The 17,848-nt window shown below is 42.1% G+C and overlaps 1 protein-coding gene and 1 pseudogene across 1 annotated transcript in view; both read right to left on the bottom strand.

The window, feature by feature from the left end:
* Positions 1-17,848, bottom strand: part of CDH12 (cadherin 12) — a 1,029,254-nt gene that overhangs the window by 647,914 nt on the left and 363,492 nt on the right. The gene's annotated exons all lie outside the window — the stretch shown is intronic.
* LOC126002923 (uncharacterized) lies at positions 12,322-12,485 on the bottom strand (annotated as a pseudogene).

Genomic DNA, 17,848 nt, shown 5'->3' with positions numbered 1-17,848 from the left:
ACCAACTTTTCTATAGGTGAAGTTTTGCCACACACACAAAGGTGCTCAGGGCTTACTCCCTGTTTTGGAATCACTCCAGGCAATATTTAGTAGATCATAGATAGCACCAGGGATCAAGCCAGATTGGCTACATGCAAGAAAAGAGCATCAATGCCTATGCTAGCTCTACAGCTCCATTATGAATGTTTTAAACAGAGCAAACAGGAAAAATGATAATGTTAATATATTTCCAGTAGAGTGAATACATACTGAATTTAATAGCAAATATTATTTCTTATTTGATACTCAATTCACTATGACTCAACTTAATTGCTTGCAGGATAAATCTATTTTGTTCCAGAGAGAAAAGCATAAAAGATTCAGTAAAAAGTCACTAGAGATCTTTTCTTTAAACTTTTTCACTTAGATTTATTACAAACCAGCAAACTGCATTTTAATGTTTAAAAACATATAGTGTAAGTGAAAAAACATATAATTTAAATATTTGGCAAGAAACAATTTACTTTAAATGCAAATTTAAATTGAGTTATACATACTAGAATTGAATTAGGTATAATACAACTGGCTTTGGAAAAGTAAGATTTCATAAACTACTCACAAAATTTTCTAGAACTTTTATTTTTTTCTTTTTCATCTGTTCCTTCACTATACTAATAAAAATACTAGTGAAAAACTCTCTTCCATATAAATATTAAATCTTAGCAGTTTCTGAAACTGCTAAGTCTATGAAACTTACAAGCACTCACCTCGATAATTGCTTTTCAAGTTATTCCTCTTGTCACTTAACAATTTTATCTTTTTAGAAATTAAAACTAAATTAGAATGACTTATTATAGACATAGTGGTCATGTTATCAACTAACTACCCACTCTTTTTGTAAATTAATTCTATATTCATATACTCTTATTTTAACATTTATATAATATTATATATAAATTGGTCACATGAGATCATCAAACCTTAAAAAATGGAATTGTTTAAAAATAGATCACCATGCTATACACATGCTATACACAGTAATGTTTAAGCAGCCAGCTCTCCAGCCATGCATATTTCCAGCCAGCAATGTCCCCAGTTTTTGTCCTTCACCATAGCTTACTTCTATAGAACACATTTAGTGATGTGATTTGCAACACTGTTAGTGAAAGTTGTTATGTCTATCACTTTTTCACTGTTACATCCTGTCAATATATCCCCTTCTTGCCCTAAATTTAATATGATTACAAAGTTAACTGATTTTACTGTTTTAAGAAAATTTGATTATAAAATATAAATTCAATTCAATTAAAGTCACAACTTTCTGTTTTTCTTTGAGATTGGTTTAATTGCTGCAACAATATTTACTTATAAAGACTGGAGCGATGACACAGCAGTAGGGAGTTTGCTTGCATGCTGCTGATCCAGGACAGACCTTGGTTCGATCCCTGGCATCCCATATGTTTCCCCAAACCAGAAGCAATTTCTGAGCGCATAGCCAGGAGTAACCCCTGAGTGTCATCAGGTGTGGCCCAATCTCCCCCAAAAGAATATTTAGTTATATACGAATCCTCAAAATTTTGTATCAAAACTGCAAATAATTTTAATTAATTTATATTAAATAAAAACAAATGTTTTAAAATAATTTTTAGATAGAATAATATTGTAAATATTATTATTTTTGTTTGTTTTCTCATGCGACAGTGCTCAGAAGCAATTCCTGGCTTCTCAGTAAAATCTCCTGGGGTTTCCCAAACTAGTTCTCATACTAGTTCCAAATGAATTTTTATATAGCTATTTTGTAATTCAGAAAATACAAATTTGACAATAATTTTTTTGTTTTGTTTTGTTTCTGGACCACACCCAGTGATGCTCACGGTTACTCCTGGCTATGCCCTCAGAAATCACTCCTGGCTCGGGGAATCATATAGGACACTTGGGGATTGATCTGTGGTCCATCCTGGATCAGCAAAGCAAACACCTACTGCTGTGCTCTCACTTCAGCCCCGACAAATAAAAATTTTGGTGGATATTGTGTTTTTTTTATTAAACACGTATTTCAATACTCAAAATATTTCTTCCTTGTATTTGAGAACGAAATAGATTTAATTCACTTATCTAAATTTTATACACATGTATAAGCATGCAGTCATGCATGCTCTACTTTAGCAAAATTTTTATATTATAGAACTACTCTTAATGATCCAAAGTGAAAAACATGAATGAAGTGATAATACAATAAATATGACACATGCTTTGCATGTGGATGACCAATCACACAAATGTTATCTCAAACCCTGACAGCGTAAATACCTGAGTTCAACATCTGAAATATGCTAGATATAGCTAAAACAAACAAAAATAAGTGTACAAAAATAAACCAAATAAACTATAAATAGTGAAATATTTAGATATTTAATTAGTATATCTGCACTAGATTAATAATGTAACTTTTTACTGTATTGAGTCATACTCATGTCATACTTATAATACCAGTGTACAAGTCTTTCTCATGTATTTAGTCATATCCATGTATGAGTTATACCCATGTATTGAGTCATACACATAAACCCAGTGTAATATAAAAATATATCATACATACACATTTCTCTGACAACAATAAGAAAGAATATATGTTTCATTGTTAGTTTTGTCTAATGATATTTTCTTAAAAAATGACCAAACCGTGGGACTGGAGTGACAGCATAGTGGGTAGGGCATTTGCCTTGCATGTGGCCAAACTGGGACCAATCCAGGTTTGATTGCCAGCATCTTCTATGTCCCCAGAGCCTTCAAGGAACAATTTCTGAGTGTACAGCTAGAAGTAACCCCTGAGCACCATTGATTGTGTCCTCCCCAAAACAAACAAACAAATAAGCAAAAATACCAAATATGTTAAAACCATATTTTTCCAAACACCACAAATATGACAAGTTAAACAAAAAAAGCACATTAAATCCAAGATTGGACTTAAGCTAACAATGTACCATGAACAAGATATGCTTTGTATTTTGTTCCTTTGTTTTTTTTCTTCTGTGCACCATTCCTGGAGGTACTGCAATACCAGGTCGATTCATGGCATGGACTGTTGGAGACAGTATCCTGTCAGAGGATCAATTTTTCTGTCTTCTGTCTTTTATGCAGCCTTTACCTAAGGCTGCCCATCTGCTGATTTTGCTGTAAGCTGTTGGACTAACAGGAAAGGTATTTCACAGCTGAAGGAGATTTTTTCTTTGAAGCCAAAGGAAAAGTGAACACCCCCAATGCTAAATCCAGATCTAGACCACTCCCTTTAGCTTCTTTCCGGAGTTAATAGCTACCTTCAAAAACCTGCCCCCTTCACAAACTGATGTTAGCCCAGATAAGCGGCTGCAGATCCCACTTTGGAGACATAAGGTCTCCATCCCTTCTGAATATTTTACTGCCCTTTGTTCTAAAAACCTTCCCACCAAAAAGTATGATTGACATGTTCTTTTTCCTGCCCATTTCTCCTCCTCTATATAAGAGTTGCTGAACCCAATAAATTTTGCCTCTGACCGGAACTTCGCCTGGGGTCTTCTTTACTAACCTCTCTCAGATTTTTTACAGGTGTGGTTGTTCTTTTAACTCAGCAAAATAAAGGTGCGGACGTCAGAGAGCTTCCCCAGCCTCTTCCCGCTGGCCGGGCCCCTTTGGGGGGCTCTAGGACCCCGCATTTTGGCGCCCAACGCTGGGCTCGAAGACCACCACACTCGGACGACCAAGAGAGCCGGGCGAGTCCGGAGCTGTTTTGTAAAACGCAAAAAAGGACCTCACCAAGGTAAGCGTATAAACAGTCAGCCCTTGATCAAAATAAACTGCAGTATTTTCGTCGTCCCCCTCGCCGCCCCTTAATTGGCTTTTGGGGGCTTCACCCAGTGAAAACGCCATGGGTGTCACGCTAAGTACCGAGCTTAAATTCATTAAAGAGATACAGTCTGAGTTAAAAAACAGACACGTAGAGGTTACCAAAAAAGATATTTGTAATTTCTTAATATATGTTTATAATGTATGTCCGTGGTTTGTGATTACCTGTCCAGAAATTGTTGCGTCCACTTGGGACAAAATAGGAAACGAACTGAGTGCTCATTTTACGGTTAACAAGGAACCCGAAACAGAGAAAATTGTATTACAATACTGGAGCCTGCTGCGTGACATCATTGTAGCTAAAAATACTGAGGAAAATGCCAAAGAAATTGTTTGCGCTGCCGAAACGCATCTCGAGCAAGTTTCCCGTGAGTGTTCCAGGCCTGCCACCCGCTCGAATTCCCTATCCCAACTCTCATCTCCCTCCTCTTTAGCTCCCGCCGCCAGTGCGGCGATGCCTGAAACGATTAACCCTTCCCTCGCCTCTATGCTACAAACTGCTCTCAGAGACCTTTCCGGCATCTCCCGCCTCTATCCCTCCCTGGCTTCAGCTCCGCCCCAGCAACCCGACCGGACAGACGCTCTAGCCCCAAGGGAGAAAGCAGCTCTCTGCCAAGATTCTTCCACTACAAAACCTCCACCTTACGCTGTCCCTGCCCCCCCATGTCTTTCATCTCTGCCTCCTCCTCCTTCCGCCCTAGACACTCAGCTCACCACAATTACCTCCATGATCTCCCAACTAGCTCATGAAGTCCATAAAATAAATCCAACTTCACAATCCTTTTTCCCTGTTCTCCTTCCTAATGGAGAAAGCCTTCCTCCACCCCCCTCTCAACAACCCCCACCGCTCCACACTTACCGCCCCCCCCCCGCCGCCCGCAGGCCCCCGCACCCGCGCGCGGGTGCGGCGTGAGCGCGAGGCGCAAGCGGCCGCGGAAGCCGCGGCTCAAGCTCAAGCAGAAGTGGCGATGGATTCGGGCTCTCAACACTCAGATTCGGACGGAGAGGAAGCCCAACCCAGCAACAACAGACCTCCGGAGGGTGAGATAAATTTCCGTTACGAGGCTATTAATAAAAGGGACCTCAATGAACTGCTTCAAGCAGTTAAGAATTACGGTGCCCAAGCCTCCTATACTATATCTTGTCTTGAATCGCTGGGAAATGGTGGTGCCCTTTTGCCCTATGAATGGAAACGTGTTGTCTCCAATGCACTCCCGCGTAAGCAGTACTTGCTCTGGGAGACTGACTTTTATAAAACCTGTCGAGATCTATCTCGGGGAGATAAAACATGTCGGCTTATGCTCTCCGGCTCTCCCCCGTATGACTCTGCACAGCAACAACGCTCATTGCCCCTTGATTATTTAATAAACACAGGTTTTGCCGCTATGAAAGCGTGGCGAGCTTTGCCCAAGGAAGGCGATGCAAACGCCCCGCTTGGCCAAATCACACAGGGACCAGATGAACCCTATAATGCGTTCATCAGTCGCCTCCTAGAGGCCGTTGAGAGAATTGCAGGCTCCTCTCCCTCTGAAATGACAAATACTCTAGTCAGACAGCTCGCTTATGAGAATGCCAATGCTTCTTGCAAAGCCCTCTTAAAGGGACGCATGGCTAACAAAACCATACATGATATGATCGACCTTTGTCGTGATGTTGATCCCTTTGCCCACCGAGTTGCCCATGCTATGGCTGTCATACAAAACCAATCCTCAGGCAAAGTCTGTTATTCGTGTGGACAACCTGGACATTTTGCCTCTCAATGCCCTCAGCGCTTAGCCCCTGTCATGCAGACAGGTACAGCTACACCCCGTCCTCCATTTTGTCCACGCTGCCGCCGTGGCCGCCATTGGGTGGCGGAGTGCCATGCCGTTAAAGACATAGATGGCAATCCCCTGCAGCCTAACCACCGCCTTTTGGGTCAGGGAAAATCCACCAGGGGCCAGCTCCGGGCCCCGAGCCGTCAATTTCAACGCTTTGTTCCGGCTTCGGAGCCCAGCCAGCCGGTCCAACCCACCCCAGCTCCCCAGGCATATTACCAGCAGCAACAGCAGCCTTGCCAGCATCAGCCACTAGTCCCCCCCTCAATGCTCCCACCTCAGCAGCCTCCCTTATCAGGGCAACCCCGGGGAGCGCAGGACTGGACCTGTACCCCGCCTCCCCACACGTATTAACCCCTGAGCATGGTGTTTGTCAGATTCCCACAGGTGTTTTTGGTCCGCCACCACCCGGACATTTCTTTATGATTATTGGGCGTGCATCCATGACTATCAGAGGTCTAATCATACAACCTTCCATAGTAGACAATGATTATACTGGAGAAATTATACTTCTCGCAGTCGCCCCCTATTACCCTGTCCAAGTACTGCCTGGGCAGCGTATAGCGCAAGCCCTTCCGCTCCCCCTCAATGCCACTTTGCCTTCTCTCCCCGAAATCCGTGGCAACTCAGATCCCGGCTCCTCTGACATATTTTGGGTTCGTGCCATGTGTAAAATTAGACCCCCACTTGTGATTACAATTGAGGGCATGCCCTTCACGGGCCTTCTTGACTCTGGAGCGGACACCACCTGCTTCTCTCCAGCTAGCTGGCCTCCCGATTGGCCCACGACTGCCTCCTTTGACGCTGTCTCTGGAGTCGCAGGTACAGTAAAGCAAGTCCTCATCAGTGCCAATAAATTGGTCTGGCAAGATGAAGATGGGGACACTGGCCTTGTCCGCCCATACATTATCCCAGACCTGCCCATTAATTTGTGGGGTCGAGACATTATGGAGCAAATGGGAGTTTATATTGTCAAATGCAGAAACCCTGCTGCTCTGTCCCAAATGATGCATCAAGGCTATACGCCTTCCAAAGGCCTGGGAAAAAATTTACAAGGCATCCCTAAGCCTATTCAGCCAACACCCAATCCCGGCCGCCAAGGGCTTGGTTACCACTCTGTGTACTCCATGTCAGTTAGCTCCACACCGGCACCCCTGGCGGAAAAAATCACATGGCACGCCGACACACCTGTGTGGATAGGGCAATGGCCACTCTCCGCTGAAAAGCTACAGGCTGCTTCAGCACTTGTAAAGGAACAGCTTGAAGCTGGTCATTTAGAACCTTCCACCTCCCCCTGGAATACACCCATTTTTGTAATTCGCAAAAAGTCCGGCAAGTGGCGCCTTCTCCATGACCTAAGAGCTATTAATAAGACTATGGTCCCCATGGGAGCCACTCAGGCAGGCCTTCCAGTACCGTCCGCCATTCCCTCTAACACTTTTAAAATGGTTATTGATCTCAAAGATTGTTTTTTTTCCATTCCTCTTCATCCTTATGATTGCAAACGCTTTGCCTTCTCCCTCCCAGTTTCTAACTGCGCAGGTCCTTGTCCTCGTTTCCAGTGGACAGTCCTGCCTCAAGGAATGACCAACAGTCCAACCCTCTGTCAAAGATATGTTGCTTCCTTCATTGACCCCTTTCGCACCTTGCACCCCTCCCTCTATATCTTGCACTATATGGACGACATCCTTCTCGCTTGTGCAGATGAATCTCTCCTACGCTCTGCCTCTTCTGATCTCATTTCTCTTTTATCCTCCAAAGGCTTTAATATTTCAGAAGATAAAGTCCAGGTGTCTCCACCCCAGCTATTTTTAGGCTTCGAACTTCTGCCCTCCCAAGTGAAAACACAGAAGGTGCAAATTCGTACCCAGCACCTCAAGACACTTAATGATTTCCAACGGCTCCTTGGTGACATTAACTGGCTTCGCCCCTATCTTAAGCTCACCACAGGAAATCTTAAACCCCTTTTTGACATCCTCCAAGGAGACTCCAACCCCTCTAGCCCCCGTTCGCTTACTGAGGAAGCTCGTGATGCACTCACTCTTGTTGATCATGCCATTCAGAACCAATTCATTACCTACTATGACCCCTCTATCCCCCTGCAGCTCATTGTCTGTTCCACTGCCTTTACACCCACTGCAGTTCTCTGGCAAACTGCCCCCCTTTATTGGGTTCATCTTCCTTCCTCCCCTTCTAAAGTTCTTTCTACATACCCTTCTTCTATTCTTCAACTTCTGCACCAAGGATGCGATATCTCTCTCAAACTTTTTGCTAAACATCCTGATCTCATCATTCTCCCATACTCTACACAACAGTTATCCTGGCTTGCAAACCAGGACCAAGCCTGGCTCCTTTTTCTCACTTACTTTCAAGGCGACCTTTCCACGCACATGCCAGCCGACAAACTTTTACACTTTCTTAACCAGCATCCTGTTGTTTTCCCAAAAATTACTAAACATCAACCCATCTCCACTGCCTCCCTTGTCTTTACAGATGGGAGCTCTACCGGGACGGCTGCCTTTTCAGTTGATGGCAACCAAAAAACTATACCAACCACCCACAACTCTGCCCAACTTGTTGAACTAGAGGCCGTGCATCAAGTCTTTCTCTCTGTCCCTCAGGCCTTTAACCTATATACAGATAGTCATTACATTGCATCCTCTCTCCCCCTTTTAGAAACAGTGCCTTTCATTAAACCCTCCACTCCCGCCTTCACCCTTTTCTCTAATATACAACAGCTTATTTTACAACGCTCCAATCCATTTTATGTGTCCCACATTCGAGCACACTCAGGTCTGCCCGGTCCTCTGACTCTTGGCAATGCTCTTGTTGATGGTGCCTCCCGTACCCCCTCCTCCGTCTCCATCCTCCTTTCCAACCCTACTCCTCCCTCCTCACAATCCCCTTTGCAGCAAGCTTCTCTCGCTCATCGCCTCCACCACCTCAATGCTCAAACTCTACGTCTTAAATATGCTATCACTCGCGAACAAGCCCGAGAAATTGTTCGCTCCTGTAAATCCTGTCTTTCTCTTCTCCCTGAACCTCACGTTGGAGTTAACCCCCGTGGCATAGTGCCCGGTGAACTTTGGCAAATGGATGTCACGCATTTCTCAGCATTTGGCAAGCTCAAATATATTCATGTCACTGTTGATACCTTTAGTGGTTTTATTTGTGCCTCCTTACATACTGGAGAATCTTCTGCTGATGTCATCGCCCACATGCTTCACTGCTTCACCACTCTAGCAGTGCCCAAAATTCTTAAAACAGACAATGGCCCTGGGTATGTTGGCAAAAAAATTCAAGACTTTTGTGCTAAATTTGGCATTAAGCACAAAACGGGAATAGCCTTTAACCCCCAGGGTCAAGGCATTGTTGAGCGAGCTAATCAAACCTTGAAAAATATGCTCTTTAAGCTCGCAGGCGAAAGTGAAACCTTGTACGCTCGCCGAGGCAAGCACCGCCTTCTGCTTGCCCATGCACTTTTTGTGCTCAATTTCTTGTCTCTAGATCCTCAAAGCCGCTCGGCGGCTGATCGATATTGGCATCCACACACTGCCGATGGTTTCCAGTCTGTCCTCTGGAAAGATGTTCGATCGGGACTCTGGAAAGGGCCCCACCCAGTTCTCATCTGGGGCAAAGGCCATGCTTGTGTCCATAACACAGACACTGGTGATACCCGCTGGCTTCCAGACCGGCCGGTCAAACATTATAATCCGCCCAGGGCCCCTAGCCCTGAGAACCCCATTCCCCCTTCTCTTCCAGAACCCGACCCCGTTGATGCTGCTGCTGATGTCCCTGAAATCAACGCTGAACATGTCCGTCCTCTTGTTGCTGTTGTTGCTCCTGCTCCCCACCGCCTGCCCAGCCCAAACCAATGACCGCTATCGAGTCTTCAATTATACCTGGCAGATCATCAATGAGGCTGGTGACGTCGCCAATCAAACCTCCATCCTCTCCACCTCCATTCCTTGGCCTGTCCTGCAAGTCGACCTTTGTGCCCTCGCCATGGGTGCGAGCTCGTTCTGGGGCACCTCCGCTTTTCGCCTACCTCAACCCCATGCTGTCGACCACTACGACTACTACGCCCCTGCCGCTGGAGGCTGTAACTCCGTCATCCGCAGAGACATTCTGAGCCACCCTACCACCACCTTTTACGTCTGCCCTGGCCATCATCGTCCCCGCTACGATGACGTCAAATGCGGATTTCATGAACAGTATTTCTGCGCCTCCTGGGGCTGCGAAACCACTGGCACTGCCTACTGGCATCCCTCTTCCTCCTGGGACTTCATCACTGTTTCACGCCCCCCTCTGCCTCATCTGGACTGCGATGCTTCCTCGGCCACCCGTGGCTGGTGCAACCCCATCCTCATCAACTTCACTGCCGCTGGCCGCAAACATCACTGGACTCAAGCTGTACAATGGGGTCTCAGACTTTACATTCAGGGTACCGATCATGGTCTTCTTTTCTCCCTTCGTTTGCTTAAACAGTTGCCGGTCTCTCGTCCCCTCGTTGTAGGCCCCAATGCCTTTTTTCACCCCAATCTAGGTACCCCTTTTCGAATTCCTTCCCCTCCTCCCTCTCCCCCCTCTACCTCTGCTTCTCTTCGTCAACTCACTTTGCCCTCCGGTCCCACTCCATCCTCTCAAGTTATTCTCAACCTTATGAATGCTTCTGCTATTGCTCTTACAGATCCTGCTTATGAACGCTGTTGGCTTTGTTTCTCTCCTCAACCTCCTTTCTATGAAGGTGTTGCTGTTTTTGGCAACCTCTCATCTACCTCAGACCCCTCCCGTCTACGCTGGAACACACATCCCCAACATGGCATTACAGTCGGTCAAGTCGTAGGCTCTGGACTTTGCATCAAGCCTGCTGACTCCTTGCTCCCTAGCCAGCTGCTAGATGTGTGCAACTATACTGTGACTATCTCCAATTCTTCCTCTTCTGACACTTATCTGCTAGCACCCAATGACACTTACTTTGCCTGTGCCTCTGGCCTTACTCCCTTTGTCATTCGCTCTTCTTTTCTCCTCTCTCATGACTATTGCATTCTTGTTATTCTCATTCCAAAAATCACCATTCACTCTGAACATATCTTTCCCTCTTCTGGTACATCTCTCAATTCCTTCTCATTTCCATCCCTCTCCCGCCGACGTCGTGAGCCCTTTATCACTGTTTCACTTGCAGTTCTTCTTGCTGTTGGCGCTACCGGCGCTGGCACAGGAATCTACTCTCTTGTCTCCTCTCAATCCAACTTTCGTCTCCTTACTCAGGCAGTAGAACAAGATGTTAATGAAATCAAAACCAGTTTACAATTTCTCACTGACACAGTTAGTTCCCTTGCTGATGTTGTCCTTCAAAATCGCCGTGCTTTAGATTTTGCCCTTATGAAAGAAGGGGGAGTCTGTGTAGCCCTTAAGGAACAATGTTGTATTTTCAAAGACAAGACTGGACTAGTTAGGAACAGTGTTCAACACATTGGTGATGGTATGAATGAATTTCTGAGCCATTTTAATCAAGAACAAAGTTGGTACCAGGGCTGGTTTTTCTCTTCTCCTTGGCTTCACACTATACTGTCCACTGTTTTGGGACCCCTCATTAGCCTCATGCTGCTCCTTTCCCTTGGCCCATGGGCTCTACGCAAACTCACGGACCTTGTTAAAAATCTGGCAGATGATAAGGAAAAAACCTCTGTTCAGGTTCACTGCCAACTAGCCCCACGTGCTTCCTGTGAAAACTTGGCTATAGTCACCAAGCCGCCCCTCCAGCCACTAAGTTTCCAGGAGATTGAGCGCATCGCTAACAGACGGAGCTCGCTCCGGTCTTTGTGCTCTCGGCTGTGGAGATGCCTACGACGGGATTAGTAGGGTCCCAGTTAGGGCATGGCCCCAAAAGGCTACGGCGTATAATTCGGACCTCCGTGCACACCCACCGCGTCCGTAGCCATCATTTTAAATGCGGCTGATGGCCATGTCCGACCTGGTCAAACCCTGCACGCCTAAGACAGGGTCTTCCACCCACGCACGACTTTCCTTCTTTTATTAGAAGAGAAAGGGGGAGATGTTGGAGACAGTATCCTGTCAGAGGATCAATTTTTCTGTCTTCTGTCTTTTATGCAGCCTTTACCTAAGGCTGCCCATCTGCTGATTTTGCTGTAAGCTGTTGGACTAACAGGAAAGGTATTTCACAGCTGAAGGAGATTTTTTCTTTGAAGCCAAAGGAAAAGTGAACACCCCCAATGCTAAATCCAGATCTAGACCACTCCCTTTAGCTTCTTTCCGGAGTTAATAGCTACCTTCAAAAACCTGCCCCCTTCACAAACTGATGTTAGCCCAGATAAGCGGCTGCAGATCCCACTTTGGAGACATAAGGTCTCCATCCCTTCTGAATATTTTACTGCCCTTTGTTCTAAAAACCTTCCCGCCAAAAAGTATGATTGACATGTTCTTTTTCCTGCCCATTTCTCCTCCTCTATATAAGAGTTGCTGAACCCAATAAATTTTGCCTCTGACCGGAACTTCGCCTGGGGTCTTCTTTACTAACCTCTCTCAGATTTTTTACAGGTGTGGTTGTTCTTTTAACTCAGCAAAATAAAGGTGCGGACGTCAGAGAGCTTCCCCAGCCTCTTCCCGCTGGCCGGGCCCCTTTGGGGGGCTCTAGGACCCCGCAATGGACGAAGGAAGCTCCTATTCCAGTTCCTAGTGCCAAAATCCATTTAATATATTATCGTCAGATAGATGATGTATCAGATATTAAACTGATAGGAACAGATACTACACTTGATCTTAGCCAAAAGGCTGAGAAGTGATGTGTATTTTGTTCTTGATGAGAAAGAAATTTTATTGTAAAATCTTGTTTGAAATTTGAAAAATGAAATGAAATTGTTATTGCTGTTTGTGTTTTAAATATTAAAGTTGAGAATATCTAGTTGTGTTGTTAGTTACTAAAATTTAGAAAATATTCATTAACAAATGCATTAATAAAATGTGAATAAAAAGGATATGTTTGAATAGAGAACTACAAATTTAATATTTTGTCAAATGTACAGGTAAGGAATATTAAGTTAATATATATTGTGACAAAATATATTCTTCAATATACAATTGTCTTTTTAAAAAACTCTAGTCACTAGAGGGATTAAATTGATAGAGTTAGAGTGGAAAAGTCCCATTTGTTGATAATAGTGATTTAAAATCACAAAGTATCCATTTGTCAATATAATTAAAACCTATATATCATGAATTCTTATCTAAGTGTTATTTTTCTTTTCCTCTTTCTAAACATGCTAATGGAAAGTTATGATCATTGAGATAATTTTGAGAGGTCTTTTCTAGTGAAATTGAAGAATAAAAATGTAGAGAAAGGCTTTCTGTTTGCTCTCTATCAAAGAAAATGACACTATAAATCCAAGTAACTATATTAATATTTCAAAGTATTCTAGCATGTTTATGGTTAAGTTCTTATCATCTATGTAGTAATTCGAAGGCCATTAACTATATACATGAAACTAAAAGCAATCATACAGAACAAATTACCATTTCAAACATCAGGGATTGAATATGTGATCTGCTATTCTGAGGACAGTATTTCTGGTAAACATTTCCCTGTTCATGATAACACTTCTGAAGATAATACCCTTTGTTTTAGACATATTTACAACCATTCTTGGGACTTATTTTTCCTTAAGATGTTAGTATTTGATTCGTCATTACTCTATAACTTTGTTAGTTTTTAGTTATGGACATTATTTATCATTTTTCAAAGGTAAACTATTTGTATTAGTTTCTTATTTGTCAAAAATATATTATTTCTGGCATTACACACAGTGTATTTTTTCAACTTCTGTAATGGTTCTTGGTAGGTAATAGGAGATCCTTGTTTAACATCTTGTATATACATTTAAAAGCATAAAATATTTACTAGTTGACTGTGAGGGACCAGGAACTATGCTAATAATGTTATGCAAAATAGTAAGGAAAAGGCATACAATCTCACAACAGATGCACTTTACCAGTCAGTGTGATAAAAAAGAAGATACATTGAAATGAAAATATGAAGATAGTATGAAAATTAGCCAAGTTTTGGATGCTTAGAGAAAGAATATTTTTAAAGATGAAAAGTGGGGACTAGAATATAGTACTGTACTCAGAACACTCGCATTATATGTGTCCAAACCTGCTTTAATCCAAGGGAGCAAATATGGTCCCCTGAGCACTATCAAGAATGATTCTTGAGAGCAGAGCCAGAAATAAGCACCGAACACTGAGAATGTGAGTTAAAAATATTAAGAAAAAAAGGAGGGAAATATAGAAAAGACCTAGTATCAAGTTATTCAACATTCTGTGTATGATTTAGTGGTTTTACCAAAATTTTTATTGAATTAGTATTAGATATTTAAAACATCATATATGCTATAAATTACTACAATACACCGATTATTAACATTATGAGATTGAATAACATGCAGAGTACTTTATTATTTTTGGTGATCAACTATGTGTTTATATATGACAGTGTTTGATGACTATAAAATAAAATTATTTTTAAAACAACACAAAGCTCAATAAATTAGTTTATTTCTTTTAAATATCTATAGAAACATTCTTAAATCCTGTATCACTTTTCTTTGAAGTAGAAAAAGTACAATCTCAAGACATTCTTTGAAAATAAAGACAATTCATATGACTTCTACCTATGTAGGCAAGATTTTAAAATTACAGGATTTTAGATATGGTTGAATAACCTTGTATATGATTTTGCCTTAGATATATTTCTAGCTACTTTTGGACAAAAGATCATGTAAACAACTCTAAGCAAAAAAAGTTGTAATTAAAAGAACTAGTGTTAACTCGGTATGTTTATTTTCTTTTTTTTTTTTAAACTTTTTTTTAAATTTATTTAAACACCTTAATTACATACATGATTGTGTTTGGGTTTCAGTCATGTAAAGAACACCACCCATCACCAGTGCTACATTCCCATCACCAATGTCCCAAGTCTCCCTTCGCCCCACCCGACCCCCCGCCTGTACTCTAGACAGGCTCTCCATTTTCCTCATACATTCTCATTATTAGGACAGTTCAAAATGTAGTTATTTTCCTAACTAAACTCATCACTCTTTGTGGTGAGCTTCTTGAGGTGAGCTGGAACTTCCAGCTCTTTTCTCTTTTGTGTCTGAAAATTATTATTACAAGGGTGTCTTTCAATTTTCTTACAACCCATAGATGAGTGAGACCATTCTGCATTTTTCTCTCTCTCTCTGACTTATTTCACTCAGCATAATAGATTCCGTGTACATCCATGTATAGGAAAATTTCATGACTTCATCTCTCCTGACAGCTGCCTAATATTCCATTGTGTATATGTACCACAGTTTCTTTAGCCATTCGTCTGTTGAAGGGCATCTTGGTTGTTTCCAGAGTCTTGCTATGGTAAATAGTGCTGCAATGAATGTAGCTGTAAGGAAGGGGTTTTTGTATTGTATTTTTGTGTTCCTAGGGTATATTCCTAGGAGTGGTATAGCTGGATCGTATGGGAGCTCGATTTCCAGTTTTTGGAGGAATCTCCATATCGCTTTCCATAAAGGTTGAACTAGACAGCATTCCCACCAGCAGTGGATAAGAGTTCCTTTCTCTTCACATCCCCGCCAACACTGTTTATTCTCATTCTTTGTGATGTGTGCCATTCTCTGGGGTGTGAGGTGGTATCTCATGGTTGTTTTGATTTGCATCTCCCTGATGATTAGTGATGTGGAACATTTTTTCATGTGTCTTTTGGCCATGTGTATTTCTTCTATGTCAAAGTGTCTGTTCATTTCTTCTCCCCATTTTTTGATGGGGTTAGATGTTTTTTTCTTGTAAAGTTCTGTCAGTGCCTTGTATATTTTGGAGAATAGCCCCTTATCTGATGGGTATTGGGTGAATAGTTTCTCCCACTCAGTGTGTGGCTCTTGTATCCTGGGCACTATTTCCTTTAAGGTGCAGAAGCTTCTCAGCTTAATATATTCCCATCTGTTAATCTCTGCTTTCACTTGCTTGGAGAGTGCAGTTTCCTCCTTGAAGATGCCTGTAATGCCCTGGAGTGTTTTGCCTATGTGCTGTTCTATATATCTTATGGTTTGGGGGCTGATATCGAGGTCTTTAATCCATTTGGATTTTACCTTCGTACATGATGTTAGCTGGGGGTCTAAGTTCAATTTTTTGCAAGTGGCTATCCAATTGTGCCAACACAACTTGTTGAAGAGGCTTTCCCTGCTCCATTTAGGATTTCCTGCTCCTTTATCAAAAATTAGGTGGTTGTATGTCTGGGGAACATTTTCTGAGTATTCAAGCCTATTCCACTGATCTGAGGACCTGTCCTTATTCCAATACCATGCTGTTTTGATAACTGTTGCTTTGTAGTACAGTTTAAAGTTGGGGAAAGTAATTCCTCCCATATTCTTTTTCCCAATGATTGCTTTAGCTATTCGAGGGTGTTTATTGTTCCAAATGAATTTTAAAAGTGTCTGATCCACTTCTTTGAAGAATGTCATGGGTATCTTTAGAGGAATGGCATTAAATCTGTATAATGCCTTGGGGAGTATTGCCATTTTGATTATGTTAATCCTGCCAATCCATGAGCAGGGTATGCGTTTCCATTTCCCTGTGTCCTCTCTTATTTCTTGGAGCAGAGTTTTATAGTTTTCTTTGTATAGGTCCTTCACATATTTAGTCAAGTTGATTCCAAGATATTTGAGTTTGTGTGGCACTATTGTGAATGGGGTTGTTTTCTTAATGTCCATTTCATCCTTATTACTATTGGTGTATAGAAAGGCCATTGATTTTTGTGTGTTAATTTTGTAGCCTGCCACCTTGCTATATGAGTCTATTGTTTCTAGAAGCTTTTTGATAGAGTCTTTAGGGTTTTCTAAGTAGAGTATCATGTCATCTGCAAACAGTGAGAGCTTGACTTCTTCCTTTCCTATCTGGATTCCCTTGATATCCTTTTCTTGCCTAATCGCTATAGCAAGTACTTCCAGTGCTATGTTGAATAGGAGTGGTGAGAGAGGACAGCCTTGCCTTGTGCCAGAATTTAGAGGGAAGGCTTTCAGTTTTTCTCCATTGAGGATAATATTTGCCACTGGCTTGTGGTAGATGGCCTTCACTATATTGAGAAAGGTTCCCTCCATTCCCATCTTGCTGAGAGTTTTGATCAAGAATGGGTGTTGGACCTTATCAAATGCTTTCTCTGCATCTATTGATATGATCATGTGGTTTTTATTTTTCTTGTTATTGATGTTGTGTATTATGTTGATAGATTTACGGATGTTAAACCAGCCTTGCATTGCTGGGATGAAACCTACTTGATCGTCGTAGATGATCTTTTTAACGAGGCATTGAATCCTATTTGCCAGGATTTTGTTGAGGATATTTGCCTCTGCATTCATCAGTGATATTGGTCTGTAATTTTCTTTTTTGGTAGCGTCTCTGTCTGGTTTATGTATCAAGGTGATGTTGGCTTCATAAAAGCTATGTGGAAGTGTTTCTGTTTGTTCAATTTCATGAAAGAGTCTTGCCAAGATTGGCAGTAGTTCCTCTTGGAAAGTTTGATAGAATTCATTAGTTAATCCATCTGGACCTGGGCTTTTGTTTTTCGGTAGACATTTGATTACTGTTTTAATTTCATCAATGGTGAAGGGGGTGTTTAGATATGCTACATCCTCTTCCTTCAACCGTGGAAGATTATAAGAGTCCAAGAATATAGCCATTTCTTCCAGGTTCTCATTTTTAGTGGCGTAGAGTTTTTCAAAGTAGTTTCTGATTACCCTTTGAATTTCTGTCATATCAGTAGTGATCTCTCCTTTTTCATTTCTGATACAAGTTATCAAGTTTCTCTCTCTTTCTTTATTAGGTTTGCCAGTGGTCTATCAATCTTGTTTATTTTTTCAAAGAACCAACTTCTGCTTTCGTTGATCTTTCAGATTGTTTTTTGAGTTTCCACTTCATTGATTTCTGCTCTCAGCTTTGTTATTTCCTTCTGTCTTCCTATTATTGGGTCCTTTTGTTGAGCATTTTCTAGTTCTATTAGCTGTGTCATTAAGCTACTCAGGTAAGCTCCTTCTTCCTTCCTGATGTGTGCTTGCAAAGCTATAAATTTTCCTCTCAGTACTGCTTTTGCTGTGTCCCATAAGTTC

This window comes from Suncus etruscus, chromosome 2 (genome assembly GCF_024139225.1).
Source record: "Suncus etruscus isolate mSunEtr1 chromosome 2, mSunEtr1.pri.cur, whole genome shotgun sequence".
Taxonomy (NCBI): domain Eukaryota; kingdom Metazoa; phylum Chordata; class Mammalia; order Eulipotyphla; family Soricidae; genus Suncus; species Suncus etruscus.
This window is presented reverse-complemented; position numbering and strand designations above follow the sequence as displayed.